Genomic DNA, 16,842 nt, shown 5'->3' with positions numbered 1-16,842 from the left:
GTTATCTTCAACTCAGCATCAGTCTTAATAAAAGTATTTGCTGGTGACATACTGGACTGAATCTGGGTGGCTAGCCTGATGAGGCATCAACCCAAGCTGTGGGGTTTAGCTTTGTTGAATTCTGCCAGAAGACCGTGTGTGCGCTTCAGTGTAAAATAGAGGGGACATTCCATGTCAATGGGGGAAAACATGCATTTTTTTTAAAAAAAATATTTAGTTAGTTAGTTAGTTAGTTAGTTTAGAGAGAGTGTGTGTGGAGGGAAGGGATAGAAGGGTCAAGGGAGAAAGAGCCTTTCCAGCAGACTCCCTGCCGAGTGTGGAGCCTGATGCTGAGCTCCATCCCAGGACCTGAGATCATGACTTGAGCTGACATCAAGAGCCAGAGGCTCAACCGACTAAGTCACCCAGGCTCCCCGAAACATGGATTATTTAATAAACAGTTTGGAGACAACTATGTAGTCATCTAGAGAAACACAGTCAATTTGGAGCCCTCACTGCTTAAACCAAATATATTTCGTACAAATCAGATATGCAGAAGCAAAAACCAGGAGTGCCTGGGTGGCTCAGTCAGTGAAGTACCGGCTCCAGATTTCGGCTCAGGTCGTGATCTCAGGGTCCTGGGATCCAGCCCCAGGGAGGGAGGAGAATCAGCAGGGGGTCTGCTTGAGATTCTTTCCCTTTGCCCCTCCCCTGCCCCACTCACTCTCTCTCGCTCTCTCTCTCTCAAATAAGAAACATTTAAACAATTAAAATTAAAACAAAACAAAACAAAACAAAGCCATACAAATAATACAAATTTAGGAGAAGGGTGTCTTTTAAGTATTGAAAACAAAAACAGAATAGAAGCCAGAGAAGAAAAGATTGCTAAATTTAATTTACAAAATTTATTAAAATACTCCACAGTCGGTACCATAAATAAGTCACTGGAAGTGACCTAGTCGAGAAGATATTTGTGACTTTTTTCTTTGTGATACGTAGAGTGTCTGTAAGAAGGGCTATCATCTACATAAGAAGTAACAAATATGACTTTACATAAAAATTTTCAAAACACAAAAATATACGTTAAAGAAAACAGCTATTAAACTTATATAAAGAGAGATTGCTCATCCACAATAAAGACATACTAAAATGTGTTTTTCTTTTTGCTATGAAAAGTATAAGCCAAAACTTTTATTTTTGTTTTGATGAGAATGTGAGAAAACAGATATTCTTATGCTTTTTGAATGCAAATATGTATTTTTATCATGTATATATTAATCCTCTATGGGGGCAGGTGGCAGTACCTACCAAAATGTAAAATGCATTTATGTTCTGTCCAAGTTATTCAGTTTGCAAGGACAGATGTTGTTACACATATACAAAAGACACGTTCACAAGGACAATCACTGTAAATTACTATGATGAAGGAAAAGAAATAAATGTTAACAACACTTTGATCACATAAGTGATGGTACATCAGCTCATACGAATATGAAACTCTGAGATACATAGAAATGCCTTTTGGGGACACCTGGGTGGCTCAGTCCATTAAGTGTCCACTCTTGATCTCAGCTCAGGTCTTGATCTCACGGTTGTGAGTCCAAACGCCACACCCAGCTCCACACTCAGCGTGGAGCCTGCTAAAAAAATAAAATGGCTTTTCTTTTCTAAAACTTTCCCCTTTTTTCTCCTGACTCTATCTCAGGAAACTGAAGGGCACTGAGGAAATTGTTTTAACTTTTGTATTTCTTTAAGGAGGAGAGAGACACACTGGTTTCCCCCAATATCCCGAAGTAGAGTGTTCCAGTGAAAACTTCTCCAAGCTCCACATGATGTGAAGAAACCATTACCATTAATTTATACAGAAATATTTTTGAACATTCTAAGGCCCCCAAAACTCGACTCTCTCTGGCTTTTCTGGGACCTTAGGACACATCTTGCTAAAACAAGCACAGAATAAATCAAGGTCAAGCCCAGATGCTCACAGAAAGATGTCAGAGCTCTGGCAGCAAGATGGGGAGATGCTGAGTATGTTTGCTGGGGAAGGAGTGGGCAGCATACCATTTACCCATGTGGAATTTAAGAAACAAACAAGCAAAGGAAAAAGGGAGAGAGAAAGAGAGAGAGAGAGAGACAAACCAAGAAAAGACCCCCAACTGTAGAGAACAACCTGACGGTCATCAGAGGGGAGGTAGGCTTGGATGGGGACTAAGGAGTGCATGTTGCATCTGTTGTGATGAGCACCTGGTGATATAAGAAAGTGAGGCATCTGATATTGTGTACCGGAAACTGATATAACACTGTATGTTAATTAACTGAAACTTAAATAAAAACTTTTTAAAAAAAGGAAAACCTTGTCTAACCACCGCAGAGACCCACCACTTTCTTTCCTTGTTATTATCGCCATGGTAGTGACCATACTTGCATGTTGGTCCACTTATTGTAAATATAGATTAAAGGGTAAGGTCTGGCTCATCCAAAAATGGATACTCTAGATTAGGGATGAGATGGAAAATTAAAGCACTCAGCGATTGCCAGGTGGACTGGCCTCCACTCAGGAGTGCCGCCTTTCTCTGCCCCACAAAACTAAGGGACATGCCTGGAGACATACCAGACGATACCATGTTGACACCTCCTCCTCAACATGTCTCAGAATGACTGTTTTCCAGCACATCCTGGACTGTAATGTAAATTTATTAACTGAAGGAGCTTCCCCTTTTGTATTGGCAATCCCAGTGCAAAATCAGTTTAAACTTTTCTCAGTAGAGAACTTGATTATGTATTTCTTACAACATTTTCTCCTAAAAATAAGTTCATTAGAAGATCATCAGCAAAATACTTTTTCAGACAATCTGTTAACAGCCCAATATAATGCTTGTCTCGGTAGTAGCAGCTGCCAGACTCAATGACTCACTGAACAGGACAATAAATTTCAAGCTTATTTGATTCTGTTAATTAGTGTAAATGAGATCACTGCAGGAGCAGTTCCTAATTATCAGTTACCGTCAAATACCTGATGGGAGAGGTGGAGATGATACGCATAATCTTAATCATATTCCTTTATTTGAATGTAGTGAGAATGATCCGGTTCTCGGTTGGCGTCCCTCTTGAAAGTGAAATCCCGTATACATGGCTGGCTGCATGTGCAAGGTTGCTCATCATAACATTATCTGCAACAGAAAACAACTGGAAATGATCTGAGTGGTGATGTAAATAGAACGCTTGGTAGAAGGATGTGGTAGGCAGCCATTAAATGATCGAGGGAGAAAATTTCATGGCATGCAGTGTATGAAAAATATACGCCAGTCTGCAATTAAAAAAAAAATATATATATATATATATTTAAGATTTCATTTATTTATTTGACAGAAAGAGAGAAAGAGAGAGTAGTATACAAGCAGAGGGGAGAAGCAGGCAGAGGGAGAAAGAGAAGCAGACTCCCTGCTGAGCAGGGAGCCTGATGTGGGACTCGATCCCAGGATCCAGAGATCATGACATGAGCTGAAGGCAGACACCCAACCACTGAGCCACCCAGGTGCCTCTAAAAAGTATATTTTAAATGCATAGAAAAAATATAGCCTTATAGATCTTGTATCAAAATAAGACCACCTAATATATGTAAGTGCTGTTCCTATGACTTATTTTTCTCCTTTGGGTTTGTCTGACTTTTCCAGTACTTTTGTGCTGAGGGAAAAATGCCAGTGGAATGGCATTACTATGTACTGAAAATTTAACACTGAACACTGCGCTCAATGAAAATCGAACCGTGAAATCAGAGATCTTACTTTTTTCTCCCACTGACATCCATAAGGGATGTTTATTTTTTTTCCTCTTGGCTAATCAAAGTTTTCAGACATCTATTCCTTTCTAGAGATTCCTGCATTCAGTTCACAAAGTTTTACTTAGTAGGAAGACGGGACCTGTGTTTCATTCAAATCATAACCTGGTAGGTGCAGCCCGACTCTGACGTTCGCAATGCTGTTCCTGACACCACGCGGGGACAGCGGGGTCACAAACCTAGCAGCTGGGCCTGGCCCCTCCAGGGAAAACACTGTCAGAATGCGCCTCACCAACACGTTTTTTCCTGCTTTCTTTAGACAACGAACTGATTTTGTAGCACAATATACTAGAGTAAAGGTATGAAAGAGAAATTCCCCAAGTGCTCCTTGTGTTGGTGACAGGAACCATAAATTCGGAAGCTGAGAACGTGTTTCAAACACAGGATGGACGCCTGGCTCAGTCAGGTAAGTGACCGACTCTTGGTTTCCGCTCAGGTGATGGGTTCAGGGTCCTGAGATCGAGCCCTACAGCAGGCTTCATGCTGAATGTGGAGCCTGACTGTCTCTCTCTCCCCCTCCCTTCCTCTGCCCCTCCACCAGCTTGCACAGGCACTGTCAGTAAATAAGTAAGTAAATAAAATCGTTAAAATAATGCATTATAAGTGAATCACAGTATTGTTATTTCCAGGCTTGCCTCTGTTCCCAGAGATCTCAGGGCACCTCTGGCCCCTCTCTGCTCCTGAATGTCCACCCTATCTGTGTGGCCCAGGCTCACCCTTACCTCCTTACCTGCCCTCCACCCTCCTCTAGCCCTGCCTCTCTGAAATCCTCCTGTATTTTTAGCCCAAACCAAACAAGTTGGTACTCAATCCCTCTGTTTTACTATAGTTATAGTAGTCTTTGGTAGGTCTTTCAGGGAAATGCAAAATTTTGCCTACATTTTCAGGGTTTTTTTCCTGCTTCAGTTATAATTCATAGAGCTTCATGGCAAACACCTGTTGGTTAGCTGATTAGATATTATGGTACCATATTACTTTGATACTTGCACTTTTATCTGCATAGTGTAAAATAAATAGAAAATAAAAATAAATAAAACAAGAAATAGACATAGTGCTGAAAGGTTGGCAAATAAATAATATTTCACAGGATTGCTGATGAATAATTTATGGAACTATACTTTTTAGTAGAGATTTATAAAAATAAAAACCAGCTCCCTGGTGGAGCAATGACCTCTAATTTCAAAGGCATATATATATATATATATATATATATATATATATATATATGAATATATATGTATATATTCATATTCTTTTTTTTAAGATTTTTTAAAAAATTTATTTGACACAGAGAGAAATCACAAGTAAGCAGAGCAGCGGGCAGAGAGAGAGAGAGAGGAGGAAGCAGACTCCCTGCTGAGCAAAGAGCCTGATGTGGGGCTCAATCCCAGGACCCTGAGATCATGACCTGAGCCGAAGGCAGAGGCTCAACCCACCGAGCCACCCAGGTGCCCCAATATATATATTCATATTCTAACAAGGAATCATCAGAGGGAGGCACTGAACTTAACTTTAGAACATATTTAAAAACTAACCACAGAAAGGAGATGATTTACATGTGATTGGAGTGGGGTCTGGGGACTTTGGCTGGCAGGAAACACCTGCTACCAGTTTTAAGTTGTGTTAGTGCAATGGTTTCATGCCGGACCCTGCACCTGGTATTGCTGGCAAGATGACTCTGGGCTGCCAGCTCTGCTAGCTCTGAGCTGAACTCTATCTCTAGAATTGTGATGATAACCAGCTTCCTTCAAGGGATTGTGGTGAAGATTAGATTAATACCTGTAAAGGACTTAAAACAGCTGGTTGGCACCAGGGATAGATTCATTTTTATGGGGGCCTCATACAATTTTTAAAACATTTTATTTATTTATTTGTCAGAGAGAGAGAGAGCACAAGTAGGAGGAGCAGCAGGCAGAGGGGGAAGTAGAGTCACTACTGAGCAGGGAGCCTGATGTGGTACTCAACCCCAGGACCCTAGGATCATGACCTGAGCCCAAGGCAGACACTTAATTGATTGAGCTACCCAGGCATCTCAAGCTTATGCAACTTTCCAGCTTTTCTATAAGAAACATTTTTAAACTTTATTTATCCAAGCAATCTCTGCACCCAACATGGGGCTTGAACTCAAAACCATGAGATCAAGAATCTCACACCATTCTGAATGAGCCCGCCAGGCACCCCTTTAAAAAAGTAATACAAAATTGGATATGACATCAAGTGATAGCATTGGGAAAGGCAGAGTAATGTGCTTCAGAAGTCTTCTTCTCCGTAAAAGCAACAAGAAAATCGCAAACCTTGTCAAGTTCTTTGTGTCTTAACTTGCCCTGTTCCCATTGTCCTCTCCCTGATTCCATGGCAACCCTAGAAACCAGCATCTGCAGTGAAAATGGAAACCAGGGGGGTACACACCCTTTGGAGAGACTTGGCATGATTTGGCCTATCTGTCAGCTCCCTGGAAAACCCAACTATAAGGCTAATTTTAATTTTACTAGACTCAGAGAGGGCCCAGGTAAAAAGCTTTTCCCTGGGAACATTGATGAGAAACAATCAGGGGCAACTGTTTGATGTTCCGTCTGCCTCAGGCGGATGATACTGGATGAACTGCAAGCTAAGCAAAACCCTGAAAGGAAGAGGAAGGATGAAATAGCAAGGAGCGTGGGTGTCCACAGGGGCCTTTGAAAGACTCCCACACATTCTAAGGAGACTCTACTCCATACCCAGGGGTGGGGGGCCTCTAGAAAGGCCCCAGGCTCTCACCTGTGGCTGATCTCAAGACTCCAAACCAGCAGGAAGGGAAGCCTAGGGCATCCTTATCAAGGCCCGGCTGAGTGTTGAAGACATATTCCAGCACACCCACACACAGAGCCCTCACTCCTGAGAGACCTTTTGTAAAATAAAGCCCTCTCAGCTCCAACTTCATCATCCAGGCTGTTGGTGTCTCTGAAAGTGTCTCCTCCTCTAGGTACATCAATGGAAACTGGCTCATGCACATGCGTCAGAAAAAGACAATATTGAGGAAAACGAGAGAACTGCCTGTATTAGGTATCACTCTATGTTCAAGGGATGCTACATTTTATACAGGTGAGATAAGAAAGCAGGTATGATAGGAAATTATTTGTTAATTACTATTTTCTAATCTTTTAAACAGAAATGGCTGTAAGATTCACTTATAGCCAACAAAGTAGTTGACTTTATACCCTTGAAGACTGTATTAAATACTTGGCATTATGACTTTAAAATTTTAATTAAAAGTGAAGAAAGAGATTAAAGGGAATGGAACCTGAAATTGGATGCTGGAGGCTCTTGGACAATGGGCTTGAGGAGAGAATTTTAGAGGATACATGATGGCTTTGGAATTGGGGAGTGACCTATGTAGGAGTAGCAATGTTCCCTGTCCTGCTCAAAGCCAACCGAATGAGAGTAGATATAGCCCAGGTCCGTCAGGACACTGAAAATATCATTTTGTAAATTTGAAGTAGCTTTGTTTATATTTCACAACAGGAAGAAATGGAGCATCATGGTGATTGAAATCTTGCCTTGCTGTGTGAGCAGAGGGAAAGAGTAATGTTATGATAGAGACACCTGACAGACAGTGCATCACCAGGTGAGGAAATCAATATCACCAGCAGAGAGATGAGTTGATAGCAGGTACCCTGGATACGATGTGATGAGAATAGCACTTTACTTCTATGGTCTTGCTCCCCAAATCCCATGACCCAGATCTAACCTAAGAAAAATAGAAGGCACATTCAACAAAATACCCGACTGGTAGTCCTCAAGCTGTCCAGGTCATCAAAACCAAGGAAAAAACCCGGGAATCTCTCACAGCCAGAGGAGCCTAAGGAGACGTGTGACTAAATGTAGTGTGTCCTGGATGGGACCATGGGGGCAGAAGAGGCATATTTGGTAAAAACTAAGGAAGTTCAGGGGATGCCTGGGTGGCTCAGTCAGTTAAGCATCTGCCTTCAGTTCAGGTCATGATCCCAGGGTCCTAGGATTGAGCCCTATGTCAGGCTTCCTGTTCAGTGGGGAGCCTGCTTCTCCCTCTACTTCTGCTGCACCCCCTGGGTGTGTTTTCTTGCTCTATCTCTCTCAAATAAAATAAAAAAATCTTAAAAAAAAAAAACTAAGGAAATTCAAATAAAGTATGGACTTCACTTAATGAGAATGCATCAGTACTGACTCATTAATTATGACAAGTGTGCTATGCTGATATGAGATATTAACAGTACAGGAACCTGCAGGGTTTGTAGGAACCCTCTGTATTATCTTTGCACCTTTTCTGTAAATCTAAAACTATTCTAAATAAAAATGTTTATTTTTAAAAATTCCCTTAGCGACCATGGTTAGTGTCTGGTGAAATGGAGATTCAGACCCCTGGTCTCTGCGCTATACGAAGGCACAGTATTGGTTTTCCAGGATGCATTCCCTGTCGGGTCCGGAGGCTAGGAGTCCAAGGCGTGGGCAGTGTTGGCTCATCCTGGGGCTGCTCTCCTTGGCTGGCAGGTGCCGTGTCCTCGGGTGTTCTTCCCTCCCCACACTCATCCCTCCTGTCCTCTGTGTCCCAGGTTCCCTTTCCTAGAAGGACATCAGTTAGACTGAATTGGGGCCTGCCCAAACAGCCTCATTTGATCTAAATCACCTTTTTAAAGGTCCTGTGTGAAATGCAGTCGCCTTCTGAGGTACTGGGGGTTAAGGCTTCAAAATAGGAATTGAGGGGAGCGCAATTCAGACCATTACGGTACTGTTCATTTGTGGGGCTAAAGCAGTGCATATTTGAGAACTATCTTAAGAGCATTTCCCATTTTACATTTCGGGCATGTACTCTGGGCAGACATACTGTGTGAAAATCTGGGCTGGAACTCTAAGTCCCTGCTTTTCACAAGCATTTGTCTCCTGTCTACAGGCCCTGATGCTTCCTCCCTCCCTTCCGCCTGCCTGTCTTCTCTTGCTCTGTATTTTATTCTCGTCCAGCTTCTTTCCTCCCTGCCCCTCACGTACGTGAAGATGTACTTTTCTCCTGACTGAACCCTCTTCTTTTAGAGGCTTGTGCTACCCACCCCCACCCACAAAAATTTAACCCCCTGGAAAAATCAACATGTACCAGCACTTTTAAAGAAATGTATAGAAAGTTCTGTGACTTTTTTATGATAACATAGACCTTTTCCCTCCCTCTTCTAGGTCTGAATGCCAACCCCAAGATTCATAGTCTCTCAATCTTTAGAACTGTCTAGAGGTAATAGATGGGTGGACATTTTTTTCTGCTCTAACTCTTTGAAAATTATAGCTGCTTGAGAATGTTTTATAGGAAATATAAAAAGGTCAAAAGACTTAAAATGGCCAATAATAATTTGGACTGAGGAATGTTTTGATTAAGCTTTTAAATTATGTTATATAAATAAATTATATGGGTTCGAATGAGCTGTGAGATTTCCCTAAACATCTAAAGAATTTTCAAAGAGAGAGGATGTCTATAATTAAAGTAGTAAATCTTTAAATAAGCAATAAATTATGCAGAAGGTCTGGAAGCACTTACTGGAAATAAAGACAAGGTAGAGATTTAGGGTGTGAATAGGTAAACGTATATATGTACGATTACATATAGATGTCTTATGTGGCTTTTTGGTTTGGATTGGTGTGCTTCTGAAACATTGGCTATATTAAATATTCTTAATACTACAAGTATATTACACACGGTGACAAAATAGATTAGTATGTTAGAATCACGGGGTCTGAAGAAGCAATCATTTAAGTTCTTACTATGAATTTAATAATAAGAAAGTTGAGACCTGGAGAGAACACATACATTGTTCATCACTAACAAAATATAACACGGAGACAGAATTTGGAGATAAAGAGGAAGAGGAAGGAGTCTTATGGCATTGCCGGGCCAAGGAGGCTGTGGCGGGCTAACGCTTCAGAACTGCCCACTGGGAGTAAGAGGCTAAGCTGTATGTATGGGAAAATGCAGGACCTGGGCTGCATTCCTCATGTCTTCAAGGTGGTCTCATGACTGTCACTGGTGCCCTGGCCATCTGGGTGTCGCTGCTAAGTAAGGAGGCTGAGTTCCTAGAACAAAGGATTCTACAGAAAAACATGAGACATGGAGGGAGAGGAGTCAAGATGGAGGAAGACAAAAATGTGTTCCAGGTCAAGTCTTGCTGGAGCCTGGGCCTGCCCATCTTAATCTCCATCCATCTCTACGCTTCTATAGTGGTTTCTTCAAAGTGAAAGGAAGGAAGACGGATGCAGAGAAAGCCAAGTTGAAAATGTGACCAACTTTACAGGGGAAAGAATTCAATGGAAATATTCCAGTGCTTTCTACCCCTCCACACAAATACTCAGTCACGCCCTGAGCCCATGATGTTGATTTGCTTGCTGATATATGTTTTTTAAAGATTTTATTTATTTGTTTGAGAGAAAGAGAGAGAGAGAGAAAGACAGAAAGAGAGGGAGAGGGCACAAGCAGGGGAAGGAGCAGAGGAAGAGGGAGAAGCAGGCTCCCCGCCAAGCAGGAGGCCCAACATGGGCTCGATCCTTTGACCCTGAGATCATGACCTGAGCCAAAATCAAGAGTTGGGTGCTTGACTGAGCCTCTCAGGCGCTCCCGTGGGAGACTCATGATGGCTGCATTGACACTCTTCCTATGGTGAGAGAGGGGCTATTTTCCCTTCCTTGGAGCCTGGGCTGGACTGAGAGAATACAGTGGACATGATGCCACCCTAGTTTCATGGCTCTCTCTTACGGGAGATGGCAGCTTCTACCCTGATCCTGAATCCTGAACCACCCTGTAGGCCTATCGTCGTCCTACTGAAGAGACCATCCAGAGGGACCCTGAGACCCGGGAACAGGAGTCATTCGGCTGAGCTCAACCTACAGACACTTGAGCACAGTCCCCTGGGGACCTCAGGGAACACCAGTCTGAACTCCCGGCCACAAAACCACAGGGTGACATGATGCTGTCCAAAGGCACTAAGTTCTGGGAGGCTTTGTCATGTAATCAAAGATCACTAAAATATGACACTTTGATTTAACTTTAGGAATAGCTACAACATTAATTTCAGTAAATTACTGTATTTATCATAAATATTCAGTAAAATGACTTAGCTTAGTCTGTGAAGTCAAAATACACTTAAGAAATACTCATGCCTTGAAGATTCAATTGGAGACCATCACACACCTATTAATGAGCACAGACACAAGTCATACTTGTTTTTAAAGTTCTGGAAATCACTGTCCCCCAGATCCTGCTGAAATGGTGGTCCAGAGGGCCGCTCCACCAGCCTCCCCAGGAGCTTGCTGGACATGCAGGGTCTCTGCACTTGCCCCAGACCCCGGCATCAGAAGCAGCTTGTTAACACGCTACCAAGTCCCTGGGTGATTTCCATGTAACTCTGTAACCCTAAACACCAAGAATCACCAGTCCAAATAGTTGTAGTAAAAGGAATGGAAGTTCATGAAAATAAATGTGGGAGGAACATTCTTTTTTTAAATTTTTTTTTTATTTTCTGCATAACAGTATTCATTATTTTTGCAGCACACCCAGTGCTCCATGCAATCCGTGCCCTCTATAATACCCACCACCTGGCTCCCCCAACCTCCCACCCCCCGCCCCTTCAAAACCCTCAGATTGTTTTTCAGAGTCCATAGTCTCTCATGGTTCACCTCCCCTTCCAATTTCCCTCAACTCCCTTCTCCTCTCCATCTCCCCATGTCCTCCATGCTTTTTGTTATGCTCCACAAATAAGTGAAACCATATGATAATTAACTCTCTCTGCTTGACTTATTTCATTCAGATATTGTATCGCAGAGCACCCCTTTCTCTGGAATGTTTCCACGGTGGTTATCATAGCAATGGTTGCTAGCTTCGGGTCAGTTTTTTCCTCTAACCTCTGGTCGCTGGTAGGGGCACAATCTCTTCAAGCCACAAATATCCCAGAGTAGGAAAGTACACTTGCAAATTGGGGCATGTGTCGTATGTGTATTTCAGCTGTAGCTTCATCGTAAGAATACAATCTATAAACCCTTCTATCTGTTCTTTGAACATAAATATTTTACAAGATAGGCTAGTGAAGAAATGCAACAGAAGTAGCATTACAAGTGGAATAATTAAACCCGTTCTAATTTTATGGTGCTGGGAAAAGATGCATCAAATCTGGAAGGCATCTAGAGAAGAGTAACAGTAACTGTTAATGCAATACGGTGACTTCCTCGGGCAAAACACTGGTAGTTCGGCTGCACACCCTGCAGGAAAAGACCTGGTCCCTTGCGGGCGTCACTTCCTTGATAGCGGTCCATTGTTGCCACCTACTGGTCAGGAGTGAATTTGCCTCTGTTGGCCTTGCAGTTGTGTGGTTTGGTTTTGCTTTTTTTTAAAATCTTATTTATTTATTAATTAAATTTCTTTTCAGTGTACCACTGGGAACACCCAGCGTTCCATGCAATCCGTGCCCTCCATAATACCCACCAATTTCCCTCAACTCCCTTCTCCTCTCCAACTCCCCATGTCTCTGTGTTATTCCTTATGCTCCGGAAGTAAGTGAAACCATATGATAATTGACTCTCTCTGTTTGACTTATTTCACTCAGCATAATCTCTTCCAATCCTGTTTATATCGATAGAAAAGTTGGGGATTCATCCTTTCTGATGGAGGCATAATACTCCATAGTGTATATGGACCACATCTTCCTTATCCATTCGTCCGTTGAAGGGCATCTTGGCTATTTCCACAGTTTGGCGACTGTGGCCATTGCTGCTATGAACACTGGGGTACAGATGGCCTTTCTTTTCACTACATCTGTATCTTTGGGTTAAATACCTAGTAGTGCAATTGCAGGGTCACAGGGTAGCTCTATTTTTAATTTCTTCAGGAATCTCCACACTGTTTTCCAAAGTGGCCACACCAACTTGCATTCCCAACAGTGTAAGAGGGTTCCCCTTTCTCCACATCCTCTCCAACACACATTATTTACTGTCTTGTGAATTTTGGTCATTCTAACGACTGGAACTCATACAGAAATTCAGTAATGTGGCAGGATACAAAGCCAATGTACGGAAATCAGTTACTTTCCTATACCCTAACAGTGAAAATACAGAAAGGGAGATTAAAGAATTGATTCCATTTACTGTAGCACTAAAAACCATAAGATACCTGGGAATAAACCTATCCAAAGAGGTAAAGGATCTGTACTTGAGGAACTACAGAACACTCATGAAAGAAATTGAAGAAGACACAAAAAGATGGAAGACCACTCCATGCTCATGGATCGAAAAAATAAACATTGTTAAAATGTCTATACTGCCTAGAGCAATCTATACTTTTGATGCCATTCTAATCAAAATTCCACCAACATTTTTCAAAGAGCTGGAGCAAATAATCCTAAAATTTGTATGGAATCAGAAGAGACCCTGAATTGCTAAGGAGATGTTGAAAAAGAAAAACAAAACTGGCGGCATCACGTTGCCTGATTTCAAGCTTTACTACAAAGCTGTGATCACCAAGACAGCATGGTACTAGCATAAAAACAGACACACAGACCAGTGGAACAGAGTAGAGAGCCCAGATATGGACTCAACTCTATGATCAAATAATCTTCGACAAAGCAGAAAAAAAAATACAGTGGAAAAAAGACAGTCTCTTCAATAAATGGTGCTGGGAAAACTGGACAGCTATATGTAGAAGAATGAAACTCTACCATTCTCTTACACCGTACACAAAGATAAACTCGAAATGGATAAAAGACCTCAACGTGAGGCAGGAATCCATCAGAATCCTAAAGGAGAACGTAGGCAGTAACCTCTTCGATATCAGCCACAGCAACTTCTTTCAAGATACATCTCCAAAGGCAAAGGAAACAAAAGTGAAAATAAATTTTTGAGACTTCATCAAGATCAAAAAATCTTGCTGTGCAAGATTCCTGCACAGCAAAGGAAACAGTCAAGGAAACAAAGAGGCAACCCATGGAATGGGAGAAGATATTTGCAAATGACACTACAGACAAAAGGTTGATATCCAGGATCTATAAAGGACTCCTCAAACTCAACACACACACAAAACAGATAATCATGTCCAAAAATGGGCAGAAGACATGAACAGACACTTCTCCAATGAAGACATACAAATGGCTGACAGACACATGAAAAAATGTTCATTATCACTAGCCATCAGGGAGATTCAAATTAAAACCACATTGAGATACCACCTTGCACCAGTGAGAATGGCCAAAATTCACAAGACAGTAAATAATGTGTGTTGGAGAGGATGTGGTTTTGCTTTTATTAAGTGGGCTCTGCACTGGGCCTGGAGCCCAATGGTGGGGTCTGAAGCCAACGCGAGGTCAGGACCTGAGCCAAGATCAAGAGTCAGACATTTAACCAATGGAGCCATCCAGGCACCCCTGGCCTCGCTGTTTCAATATTCATTGGCTTAAACATCTGTCTTTCAGTAATTCAGGAATTATAAATGAAGGCCTGTTTAGGATAGGCACTGATAGCACAGCAGTCAGACACCGTGGCTGCCTCGGAGTTCATAGTTTGGTTCAGTAAAATGTCGGGGCCAGGCCAGGACATGGAGGAGGGCAGAGTGACTCAGGGTGAGGCGGCCTCCACGGGGGAGACATGGAATCCAGTCTCGGAGATCAGGGAAGGAGTTTCAAAAAGAAGTACAAAGCAATGGTTCAAATTTGTGGTTCTGGCATCAGATCACCTGGGAGCGAAGGCCTACGTGTTACTTTGGAGACAGAGCTTCGCCTCTCCCTGTCTCCACCTTCTCACCAGGAACAGGGACGCCGGCCTCCAAGAGCTGCAGGGGGAGAGAGAAAGGACGAGTAAGGGGTTGAGCAGTGTGCCCGGTCAGAAGGAAGGGACCCCAAAATTAAATGTTAGTCTTGTTCATCGTATTCTTCCTGGGCTCAGGGCACACCGTGGCAGGGGTTTAAAAGTACGCCTGCTAGTTCCACCACACCAAGAAGCCTGTGTGGGCAGGTGCAGTTTGCCCGAGATAAGCAGGGTCATGGGATTGGAGGTTTTACCTCGCCTGACCAACATGCCTACCTTACGCGGTCAGACCAGCTGATTCCTCTTCTTGATCAAGAGGGGTTTTTTGTTGTTGTTGTTGTTGTTTTGTCTTTTGTTTGTTCAGAGAACACATTTTTGTTTCATTTTGTCTCTTGCCATATTTTTCTCACCATTGTGCCCTGACTAAATATTTCTGTTTCCTGTCTTCTGAACTTACTGTGATTTCACATTTCTGGGTAACTTAACCGCTGGTTGCTCTCCTGAGTCACCGACATTGAAAAATATGTATCTACACATTGCCCGTTATAGACCTTCCAGTCCAGGAACCTCTTCACCATCGTGCCAGTGCCCGGCGTGTGCGTGCTCTAAATGGATCCCAATCTCTGGAGCGTTTCAGAGTCTCTCATCACACAGCAGCTCGCCCGCTACTCTGTGTGGCCATGGCACACCGTTTAGCTGGGACTTGGTAGCCTGTCTGAAGTAACCCGTTGGCTATTGTGTGGACCCCTCCCCGCCCTTGTGGTTTATTGGGTTTTTATACATTCCTGGGTGGACTCCTGGACACAGGAGCAACCTTTCTTCATTGTATGGATGCTTCCCCAAATACCAGCAGGAGTAGGAATGACTGTTCCTGACTGCCATATGCTTTGTGGGGTTTTTATTCCCCCTTTGGAAACAAGAGTCTTGTGACTTTGAGTGTTTCTGCTTCCTGCATTTCAGACCTGCAGGTGAGGTGAGCATTGCCAGATGGAGAGCTCTCAGAAGGCCCGCCTTATGTTAGTTATCTCTGTGGAAGTCACATGTCCATCTTTCAAGACCGACACAGAAGAATGGCGGCATCTTCTTACCTAGGTAGCACTGTACATGGTAGTGGAGAGCTTCTGCATTTCCTTTTTCTGTGAGGGTCTGCTGTGCTCAGTTAGAAGAGATGGGACCCCTGAGAATTAACAGCAAGGCCCTGGAGTTCAAGCTCCTGTCGGATCGTTTCCTGGCAGGCAGTATGCCCAGCCCGAGGTGAGTCAGGGGAGAGTTGGATGAACCCGGGGTACAGGCTGGTCTTCAGCTCTGGTGAGATGCTTCCAGCAAGCCCACTGGGAGGGCACCCAGCCCTAGGCCAATCACTGGTCTTTATGAGAAGGGATGGTAGAGAGGGAATAATTAGGGCCACCTCACTGGCCCATCTGAAGAGCTCTGCCCTCCGCAGTGAGAGGAGCATGCTCTCTCTGCTGCGTTCCAGCCTCTGTGGGAACAGGTTGCAGGCTCACTTCCTCCCACAACTGTCCCAGCAGCCAGTCCAGTGACTGGCACAGAGCTCAACTCGTATTTAGTGATTGACTAGCTAATGGGAGGAATGGCCCCACCAGACAGAAAGGACAGGGAAACATGGACCAAGGTCACAGGCTAGTTGGGGAGTCAAGCTGAAAGGTGGGGGCAGCAGCAGTAACAGTAGCACTGGGTGGCACCAGGAAGGCTTTCTGTGGCTGAGCAGGGACTGGTAGCCACAGAGGGTCCCGAAATCAAGAATCCACTGGCCACATCAGCTTGTTTGCTCTGGACAGGGAAGGTATCTGGGCACAAAGGAGTAGTATGTGCCTTGCCATTTTTTGTTGCTATCTCATGACTGGTACTGCCCATGAAAGTCCAAGTTACAATTCACCTTATATTTCTACCAGGTCATGTAATAAACTATTGTTTCATTTTATCTCTTTCTCCAAGCCCAACTGAAGTGCCTCTTACTCTATACTTAGTAACTACAAGGAGTAGATTTGCTACTTGTTACATTTCTCTGTATTGATGGCTGATATAATCAGTTCTCATTTCTATGTGTAAAAGGAACTGGGCGGGTGGGGTGGGGCGCCTGGGTGGCTCAGTGGGTTAAAGCCTCTGCCTTCGGCTCAGGTCACGATCCCAGGGTCCTGGGATCGAACCCCCCATTGGGCTCTCTGCTCAGCAGGGAGCCTGCTTCCCTTCCTCTCTCTCTGTCTGCCTCTCTGCCTACTTGTGATCTC

This window comes from Mustela nivalis, assembly GCF_964662115.1.
Source record: "Mustela nivalis genome assembly, chromosome: 15".
NCBI classification, from domain to species: Eukaryota; Metazoa; Chordata; class Mammalia; order Carnivora; family Mustelidae; genus Mustela; species Mustela nivalis.
Note: the sequence above shows the minus strand (reverse complement) of the source record.